Here is a 9,358-nt window from a genome sequence, read left to right as displayed (position 1 = left end):
TTATGTACTATATTATATAACTCATAGCTGTGACAGTTGACCAGGAGGCAAGGATTTCAAAACCTGTTGCTAATGATTAGCCCTCTCATAACCCCAACATGTTGGTCTATACTATTAGAGTAGGGATAGGGTTGGAGTAAGGAGGTCAAGGCATGAGGGACAAAGGAAGAGGATCTCTCGTCCTCTTCACTGCTTCTTTCAAAGCCAGGGCAGGAAACATTAAGGTTAGGGTTAATCTCTGCCCATTAGCAATTGCTTAAATAGAAATGAGAGTGGAACTAAGTCGTCCATATGAATACAGGTTGATCTCAATTTGAAGAAAGATTTTTTAAAATTTAAGATCAATTTATAGTATCCAACATATGGTGTATACTAGAAGGTGGGGTTCTTCTGAAAAGGCTGCAGTTTGAAAAAAATAGGCCCTTATTGCAGCATTTCTGCCTAAATTTGGCAGCACCTGGCAAAGATGCTGAAGAGAGTGGGAAATAGACCTGTCACCTGAGCATATGGTACAGTTACAAGTCCTTTTCAAAGAAGAGCTTATTTAAAGGTGATCTTGAATTCCTATAACTCTGGCTAGGACAGATCAGCTTCTTTCCCACATGAAATAGGGAATGATAAATTTGCTTTGTATCTAAGAGGTTGGCCCCCAGTTTAGGAGCTAGATGATCTTCTTAAAAATATATATATTATTTTGTTTTTAAACTTTAGATAAAATGTTCATCATAAAGGAGCATATGTTACAATAGGTAGGACATTGGTTCCCAGGTTGCTATTCAAATTAGCATAATAATATTGTCATTTATATATTGATTTAAAGTCTGTAATGTACTTTATGTACATGTCATTTGAGCTTCGTACTATGTGAGGATACCAGAGGTATCACTCCTATTTTACAAAGAAGAAAACTGAGACTCAGAAGGTTTGCCTATGGAGTAAGCATTAGATATAAGATCTGAACTCTGTCTTCCTGATGTCGTACTTTGCACACAATGCCTTGGAAGGTCTATCGATGAATCTTGAAGGATCCTCTAGAAAGGCTCAAAGAAGAAAAGAAGTACATTTGGCAAAGTACTTCTTGGACCGTATACAGCTGGTGGCTCAAAGTCCCTCTGCATCCAAACCCCTCCCTACCAGGGCCCATAGGAAAGACAGTCCAATGGCAGCTGGAGCAGGGAGCTCCAGTAAATGAAGATTGAGGAATTGCCAGACAAGTACCCATTACTGTCTGCAAATAGCATTGCTGTCCATCTTTGCATTGTTTTTTAAAAGTTACTGTGATAATTAACACTTAAATATACATGAGTGTGAAGAACAAACAGACTTTCAAAGTCTGGGGCAAGATTGTGCCAAAAGTATAAGGGAGCCACAATGAAACCACTTGGGACCATGGCAACCTTGGATTTGTGAAGTTCTGACTCAGAGAGTCACAATGAAAATTGCATCCTCTGTGTAGTGAGACAGGTTGGCTCTTGGGCTCCTGAACTTGACTGGTTCTGCTGCTGAGAGTCCAGGGTGTAGAGAAGCATTTCTCCAGGGTGTTGTTGAAGGATTTAACTTTATCAGTTTGGTGGCTTATGTCTTGTCATCTATAGTCCTTCAGAAAAGTACTGTCATTTTACCATTATTAAGCAAGGAAAAGTTGTAGAAAGATCAAAGAAATGCCCTATTGGTAGAACTTTAAACTGATCCAACCATTCTGGAAAGGCAAGAAAGTGACTAAAATGGTGCTGTCTTCAACAGCCCATAAACTAAAATTGGAACGATACAGAGAAGATTAGCAAGGCCCATGAGCCACAGAGGTGACATCATAAACAAATTAAAGGAGTAAGGAAGAAATTTGTTTTCAGATCTATGGATAATGGAAGAGATCATTACCAAATAATGGATAGTGAAGCTTCACAGAAGATAGAATGGAAAAGTTTGATTACATAAAATTAAGGAAGTTTTATACAAACAAACCCAATGCTGCTAAAATTAGAAGAGAAGCAAGTAATTGGGAGAAAAATCTTTGCAACAAGTTCTTCAGATAAAGTTCTCATTTCTATATATATATATATAAGTATTCAAATTCATATAAATAAGGGCCATTTCCCAATTGAACAATGGCCAAAGGCTATGAATAGGCAGCTTTCAAAGGAAAAAATTCGGGATATCAATAGGCATATTAAAAACAAAAAGCTCCAAATCATTAATAACAAGAGAAATGCAAACTAAAGCCACTTTGAGATTCTACCTCACACCTATCAGACTGATAAAGTTAACAAAACAGGAAAATGACAATTCTGAAGAAAAATGGGGACATTAATCCATTGATAGTAGAGTCATGAGTTGGTCTGACCATTCTGGAAAGCAATTTGAAATTATCCCTCAAAATTCATTAAATTCTGAACACCGTTTGACCCAATAGTACTATTACTAGGCCTATACTCCAAAGAGATCATAGAAAGAGGAAATGACCCTATATGTACACAAAAATATTTATAATAGCTTTTTTTGTATTAACAAAGGACTGGAAGCAAAAAAACTGGGATGTCCATCCACTGGAGTATGGGCTGCATGTAACAACAATGCTCCTTGCCACTACTGTGGCTGTGGAAGGCCAATCACACCAGCACACAGGAGGACTGCTAGCACAGGTTCTTTGATTTGCTTTTCTAAGGAAAGCAACTTTAAGGGGTTAAAAATCTTACTTTTAATTAAACATATATATATATCATTCACTTAGTTCAGGGGAAAAAGTCAGCGCCTTGAACTTCAGAGCAAATACAAACAGAAATTATATGAACAGAGCAAAATAACACGAATCATCAGACAGGCTTCTATCTGTCTGACCATAGCAATATATACATAGTTACCTGAGAGAGAAGCACCAACATCTGGGTTTTCAAAGCCAGGGGGCTCCAATGGCTACCCAGAGTCTAGTCTGGTCAAATCACATGACACTCTTCCAATGAGTAAGCCCCAAGCAAAATGCTAACCTCAGAGTATACATACACTTCTTTAGGGTCAGAAGGCTTCACACCTCTCCTGATCTAATTAGCAAAAGAGTGTGGGCCTTCCTACAAACAAAGGCAAGACTCAATCAAAGGTACTTGGTTACCTTAGTGCTGAGAAGCACACCAAAACAAAAGGCAACAGAAAGTCCCATTTTGCTTGCCATTGGACTGGGTTGAACAAATTATTGCATATAAATGTAATAGATAAAATGTACCATAGGAAAAGATGAAAGGGACAGCTTCGGTGAAACCTGGGAAGCCTGAGATGAGCTGATGAAGAGTGAAATGAGCAGAAATGGGAGAACAACACATACAATGACTGACAATGCTGTGAGAACAACTTTGACAAACTTAAGAACTCTAATCAAATCAACAACAAATTTTGATTCCAGGGGACCAAAGATTAAACATGCTATCCCCCAGGGTTTAAAATGAGACATATTTTTCCTATATGACCAGAACAGGAATATGTCTTGCTTTACTACGCCTATTTGTTACAAGGGTTTTTATTTGCTTTCTCTACCTTCATGGTTGAGAGTGTTTGGGGGTTGTACAGGGAGGGAGAGAAAAATGGCTATTGTTCAATGAAAAAAATTAAATGTGGTTGTTTTTGTTTTTTTTAAGTAACTAAAAAGTCCAAACCATTTGATCCAGAGATCCCACTCCTAGGCATATGTCTCAAAGTCAATATTTTTTTTAAAGGTGCTACATACACATCAAAATATTTATAATTACCCTTTTTGTAGTAGCAAAGACCTAGAAACAAAGTAGATATCTATTGATTAGGGAAGGACTAAACAAGTTGTGACACATGAATGTAAAGGAATTTTACTACTAAGAATTTTAAGAGACTTGTGTTTGTCCTTCATTTTCAAAGAGAATTATGGCATCAGGGAAATGATGACATGATTTCCAGTTGACTTTGATTTGATTGAGGGAGGGCTGTGCAAACTCACCAGCCTCACTTTCTCTTCCAGAGCCAGTGACCAGCTATTCATCAGATCAACTGGAGATGACTCAGGATGCAAAAGGCTAAGGCCTTTCCATGTACTCACTTAGAGTGAGGTAATGCCCATTCAGTGAACAGGCCTCTTTAAGAAGTGAATCAAGGGACAGCACCTTTAATTAGAAACTTCTTTTTTAAGAAACTGTAAAAAGGATAACTACAGAGAAGCATGAGAAGATTTATATGAACTGATGTCAGCACATGAAGTACGCAGAACCAGAAAAACAGCATGCACAATGACTACAACAGCAAAAGAATAACAACTGAATGCCGTAAAATTATAACAACAAAGAAGGTCCCAAAGAAGAGATAGGAAAATGCACTCCTTTCCTTCCCAAATTGATGGGGGACTTTGTATTGGCACAGAAAGTATGAAAAGCATTACATTTATTGCAGGATTTGGTTAATGTGTTGGTTAGTTTTGCTAAATTGGGTTTTTTCTCTTTTTTAAAAAATGTATTATAAAGGACAGCTCTCTGGTAGAAGGTGGAGGATGTTTTGGGAAATGTGGGTAATTTAAAAACAAAAGTTATCAACAGAAAGTGAAATGAAAACAAAAACCAAGCAAGGGAGTGTAGTTTATAATTTTGCCTACTAGATAATGGTCTATTGCAGCTACCAGCCTAGTGGTCATGTTAAGGAACTCTTTGATATGTATTCAAAGGATAGCCTCTAAGCCCATCAAGCCAGACCTTGCCAAGCTGCAAATGTGTATATTTATAAAGTATAGTGCCTGGATCATAATGGATGCTTAATAAATTCTTATTCTCTGCCCCATTCCTTCAAAAGTCCCAGGAGTAAAGAAATCATATCAACCTGTTTTTTTTTTTTTTAAATGAATCTATACTATTGTGAAAGTACCCCCGTCTATTTTCTATGTTACCTTACCAGGCAAGTGCACCAAACACAGAGTAAGCCTGTTTGCCAAAAGTAGGCAATCAGAAGCCTGCAGTAAGCCAAATTCTTACTCACTCCTATAAGCCTTTGCTGATATTTGCTGACTGACCTTGCTGAACTGTGCATCTCAAACGGGCCTAAATCAGCCTTGTGGTCAACTGTTCCTACAAAACCTCCTGCTTCTGTGTCCCACCTGTTCCTGGGAAAGCCTGTCCAAATTCTTTACCCCAACCTCTCCCCAAACCTCTTCCTTTGCGGTTTTCAAGCATAACTTGCCTCTGCTTCTCCTGGGCTGTGGGACCCTCTGTACTTTGTAATAGAGTGCCTCTGCACTAGTGTCTGATTTTCCTCCTAATAAAACTTTTCTGCTTTCAATTCAGCTTAGATTCCTCTGCATGTTGACGGGTGGGGTTCACACAGTTGATAGTATGATAGGAAATCATTGCTTTCAGATTATAAAAATAGGATAATTTTATGTGCTAGAGTTCTACCTCCACTGACAAATCCTGTTCTCTGGCCATCTTCTCCTGAGCTGTCTTGCTACCAGACAAGGTCTTAACCCTTTCACCTTGAGAATTTCCGTTCCAGAACCCCCAGGTTGTAGAAAGTGATTTGGGGTATAAGGGGTAGGCACTACTTCAGGGTCTATCTCTTGGTAAAATGCACAAGCAACAAAACAGGTGTGGGTACAGGGGGTCAAAAGGTCTCCCAGCCTTTTCACTAGACACTCAAGTTTTGGAAAGCTCCCCTGGCTCCCCACCCTCTCCAGAATCAACCCCAGGCTATATGCTAGTCCTTAATGCATGGTCTGGCTTCCAGTCTTATGTAGCTCTCCTATTTCTGTTCTCAATCCAAGCTCAGCACCTCTGATGTGTCTCAGACTACAGATGGGAATGAAGATCCCAGCAGCTGCTTGCCAAACTAGGAGCCCCTGTTTGATATGCTATGGTTTTCCTTATTCCTGTACCCAAATAGCTGCTAGGAGGTGTCTCTTGGGCTGTGGCCACAACAGCCACCATGGTCTAACAGTTCTAATTTCCAGAGTCATTTGTTATTAACCTGACTGCAAGCCAGCCAGTGAGCTTTGGCCAAACACATTCATCACTCTCCACCCTACCCCCAAGTCACAAGGCCTTTGTCCTTTCATAAGGCTCCTAGCCTATCAAGACTGAGCACTCCCTGGCTTAAGAAAAGAGATATGGTGGATTCCCAATAAAGAGGAATGGGGGGGGGGTGGGAGGTGAGGGAGACAAGTGCTAGAATCTGCATTAATGTTCACTCTCTTTAAATCATCGCCAACATCCCCCAGGTCCAGGGGGAACAGGACAACAATCCAAATGGATATATGGGCACTGGTTATACATATACATATACATATACATATACATATACATATACATATACATATACATATACATATACATATACATAAACCACACAGTATTATATTTCTTGATTTAAAAATCCCAGTGACCCATAATAATTTTTCAGAATAGTGATTCATGGATAGCGGCCCCTCTTTTATTCTTCTCCCTTCCAGGGAGAGCTGCTACATCCTTCCCCCTCCTCTTCTTCCTCACCACTAATCGCAACACCCTAGGGCTTTGTGGTATCACTAATGTCAGTATTGTCTTCAACGATATTCACAATCCATTCTCCATGCCCGCCATTATGTAACCCTAATTTTTGTCCCCCCATAAGGCAGAGATGAAAGAGGTTTACCAAATATTATAATAACAATGACAAGTATTTATATAGTGCTGTAAGGTTTGCCAAGTCCTTTACAATTATCATATCATTTTATCTTCAAATCTCTCTGGGAGGTGGGATCTATTATTATTCTCATTTCACTGAGGAGGAAACTGAAGTTAAGTGACTTGTCCAGGATCCCACAGCTGATAAGTGTCTGAGGTTGGATTTGAACTCAAGTCTTTCTGACTCCGGGTCTAGCACTCTGTCTATTCTACTCAATGCATCACGTCTATACCAGGACCTTCCTTGATTTTTCTTCACATTGTATGGATCCATTTGAGTTTCTCACCCTCTCGTCAAGATTGACTGTCCATTCTTTTTTTTTTTCCTCTTATCACTCTGGTAACATCCTTTATACCATTTCTGTGTTATTCCTCATTTGTGATCAGTCACAACTTCCTTCTACCCACCTTGAATCAATCCTTTGGGTGATCCTCAACCTCAGTACTTTGGAAATTGTACATTCTATGACACAACATCCCTGAAAGATATTGATGTTTGGGGGGTGGGCGGGGAATGGGCCTTTGCTTCAGGGTAAAACTTGGGGTCGCTAAAAGAACTATGCCATTGCCCAGAGGCAAATTAGCCCTCTCTTCTTCACTTGTTCAATTATGGCCTTCCTCAATGTCAGTTTGGAGATCTGACATTGGAGGTCTATATTCTACTATATAGCATAGTCAAGACAATTTGAGGCATTCTTCACCTCCTTATTGAGCAGAGTGATTAGGGATCTAGCACATTTAGAAGAATGTGCTAAATTCCAGGGCTCGATGTGATCAACACAATGTCACCTTTAAGCAAAACATCTGGAGGAGGTCACCATCTATAGGGAATCCCTCTTGGGCTTGGACTGTGCTCTGGATCTCCTCTGGAATGATGGCAAATGTCTTGGCAAAGGTGTCCAATAAAAGATAAATGGCTGAATAAGTTGTGGTGTATGAATATGGTGGCATGTTTTGGGACTATGAGAAACGAGCAAATAGAAGATTTCAAAATGATGCAGAGGGAAATGAACAGAAACTATACTATAGTTTACTACACTATATATGGCATATTACAATAAACTATAGTATACTGTATATCGGTATCAAAAATTAACAATTCCCAGGACTTAGATAAACTAATAAAGAATGAAATAAATAGAACCAGGAGAACAATTCATATGACAACAGCACAGTAAAAACAAATAACTTGGAAAACTGTAAGCAAACCTTGTTCTTGTTGCTATTCAGTTGTTCAGTCGTGTCTGATTCTTCGTGACCCCATGGACCATAGCACACCAGGACCTTGTGTCCTCCAGTATCTCTTAAAGTCTGTCCAAGCTCATGTTCATTGCTTCCATGACACCATCTATCTATCCCATCCTCTGCTTCCCCTTCTCCTTACACCTTCAGTCTTTCTTTTCCAATGAATCCTATCTTTTCATTATGCGGCCAAAGAATTAGACTTCAGCTTCGGTATTTGTCCTTCCAATGAATAATCTGAATTAGTTTCTTTAAGAATTCATTGCTTTGATCTCATTACTATCCAAGAGACTCTCAGAAGTCTTCTCCAGAACCACAATTCAAAAGCATTGATTCTGCAGCATTCAGCTTTACTTATAGTCCGGCTCTTATAGCCATACACTTACTCGTGGAAAAACCATAGCTTTGACTATATATACCTTTGTCAGCAAAGGGATGTCCCTGCTTTTTAATACGCTATCCAAATTTGCCATAGCTTTCCTTCCAGTGAGTCTCTTAATTTTGTGACTGCAGTAACCATCTGCAGTGACCTTTGAACCCAAGAATACAAAATCTGACACCACTTCCATTTCTTCTCCCTCTGTTTGCCAGGAAGTGTTGAGATTGTTGCCAAGATCTTAGATTTTTTGATGTTAAGCATCAAGTCAGCTTTTACACTCTCCTCTTCCACCCTTATTAAGAGGCTTCTCAATTCTTCACTTTCTGCCCGCAGAGTGGTATCATCTGCATATCTGAGACTGTTGATGTTTTTCCTGGCAACCTTAATTCTGGCTTTTGATTCATCCAGCCTCCCATTTCACAAGATGTGCTCTGCACATGAGTTAGATAAATAAGGTGACAATAAAAGTCTTGTTGTACTCCTTTTCCAATCTTAAACCAATCAGTTATTCCATGTTCGGTTCTAACTGTTGCTTCTTGATCCACATACAGGTGCCTCAGGAGACAAGTAAGGTGATCTGGTACTTACATCTCATTGAGGACTTGCCACATTTTGTTGTGATCCACACAAAGGCTATAGTGTAGTCGATGGAGCAGAAAAAGAATTTGGAACTGAAAATAAAAATAAAATTTAAAAAAAGAGAAAGTTATAAGCTATGATCAATATGGTGACCATTCATGATTGGTCAAAGAGAACAGATGTTGAAACATGGTGATGAATTCAGGGTGCACAATGAAGTGTATATATTTGTGTATGGCCATACAGGGGAATTTGTTTTGCATCACTATGAATAATTATAACAAGAAATTGGCTTTTTTTAAAAAAAAAGAGGGGGAAGGAGAGAAAATAAATATATTTCTGTTAATTTTTAGAAATAGAATGGCGAAAGGGTATTACAGATGTTGTATGAACTTTCACACAAGGTCACTGTACTATTTTACTTAACTACTTTACTTTGTTACAAGAGACCTCTCATAAAGTGGGAATAACATGCATTTGTAATGTAAAAACAAACATCAAT

General features: G+C 38.9%; 1 pseudogene; it reads left to right on the top strand.

Moving 5' to 3' along the window:
- Positions 1-1,729: 1,729 nt before the first annotated feature.
- On the top strand, positions 1,730-1,844 carry LOC118830369 (annotated as a pseudogene).
- Positions 1,845-9,358: the final 7,514 nt, after the last annotated feature.

Source organism: Trichosurus vulpecula, chromosome 8 (genome assembly GCF_011100635.1).
Source record: "Trichosurus vulpecula isolate mTriVul1 chromosome 8, mTriVul1.pri, whole genome shotgun sequence".
NCBI classification, from domain to species: domain Eukaryota; kingdom Metazoa; phylum Chordata; class Mammalia; order Diprotodontia; family Phalangeridae; genus Trichosurus; species Trichosurus vulpecula.
The sequence above is the reverse complement of the archived record's forward strand: the minus strand, read 5'-3'. Positions and strand labels throughout refer to the sequence as shown.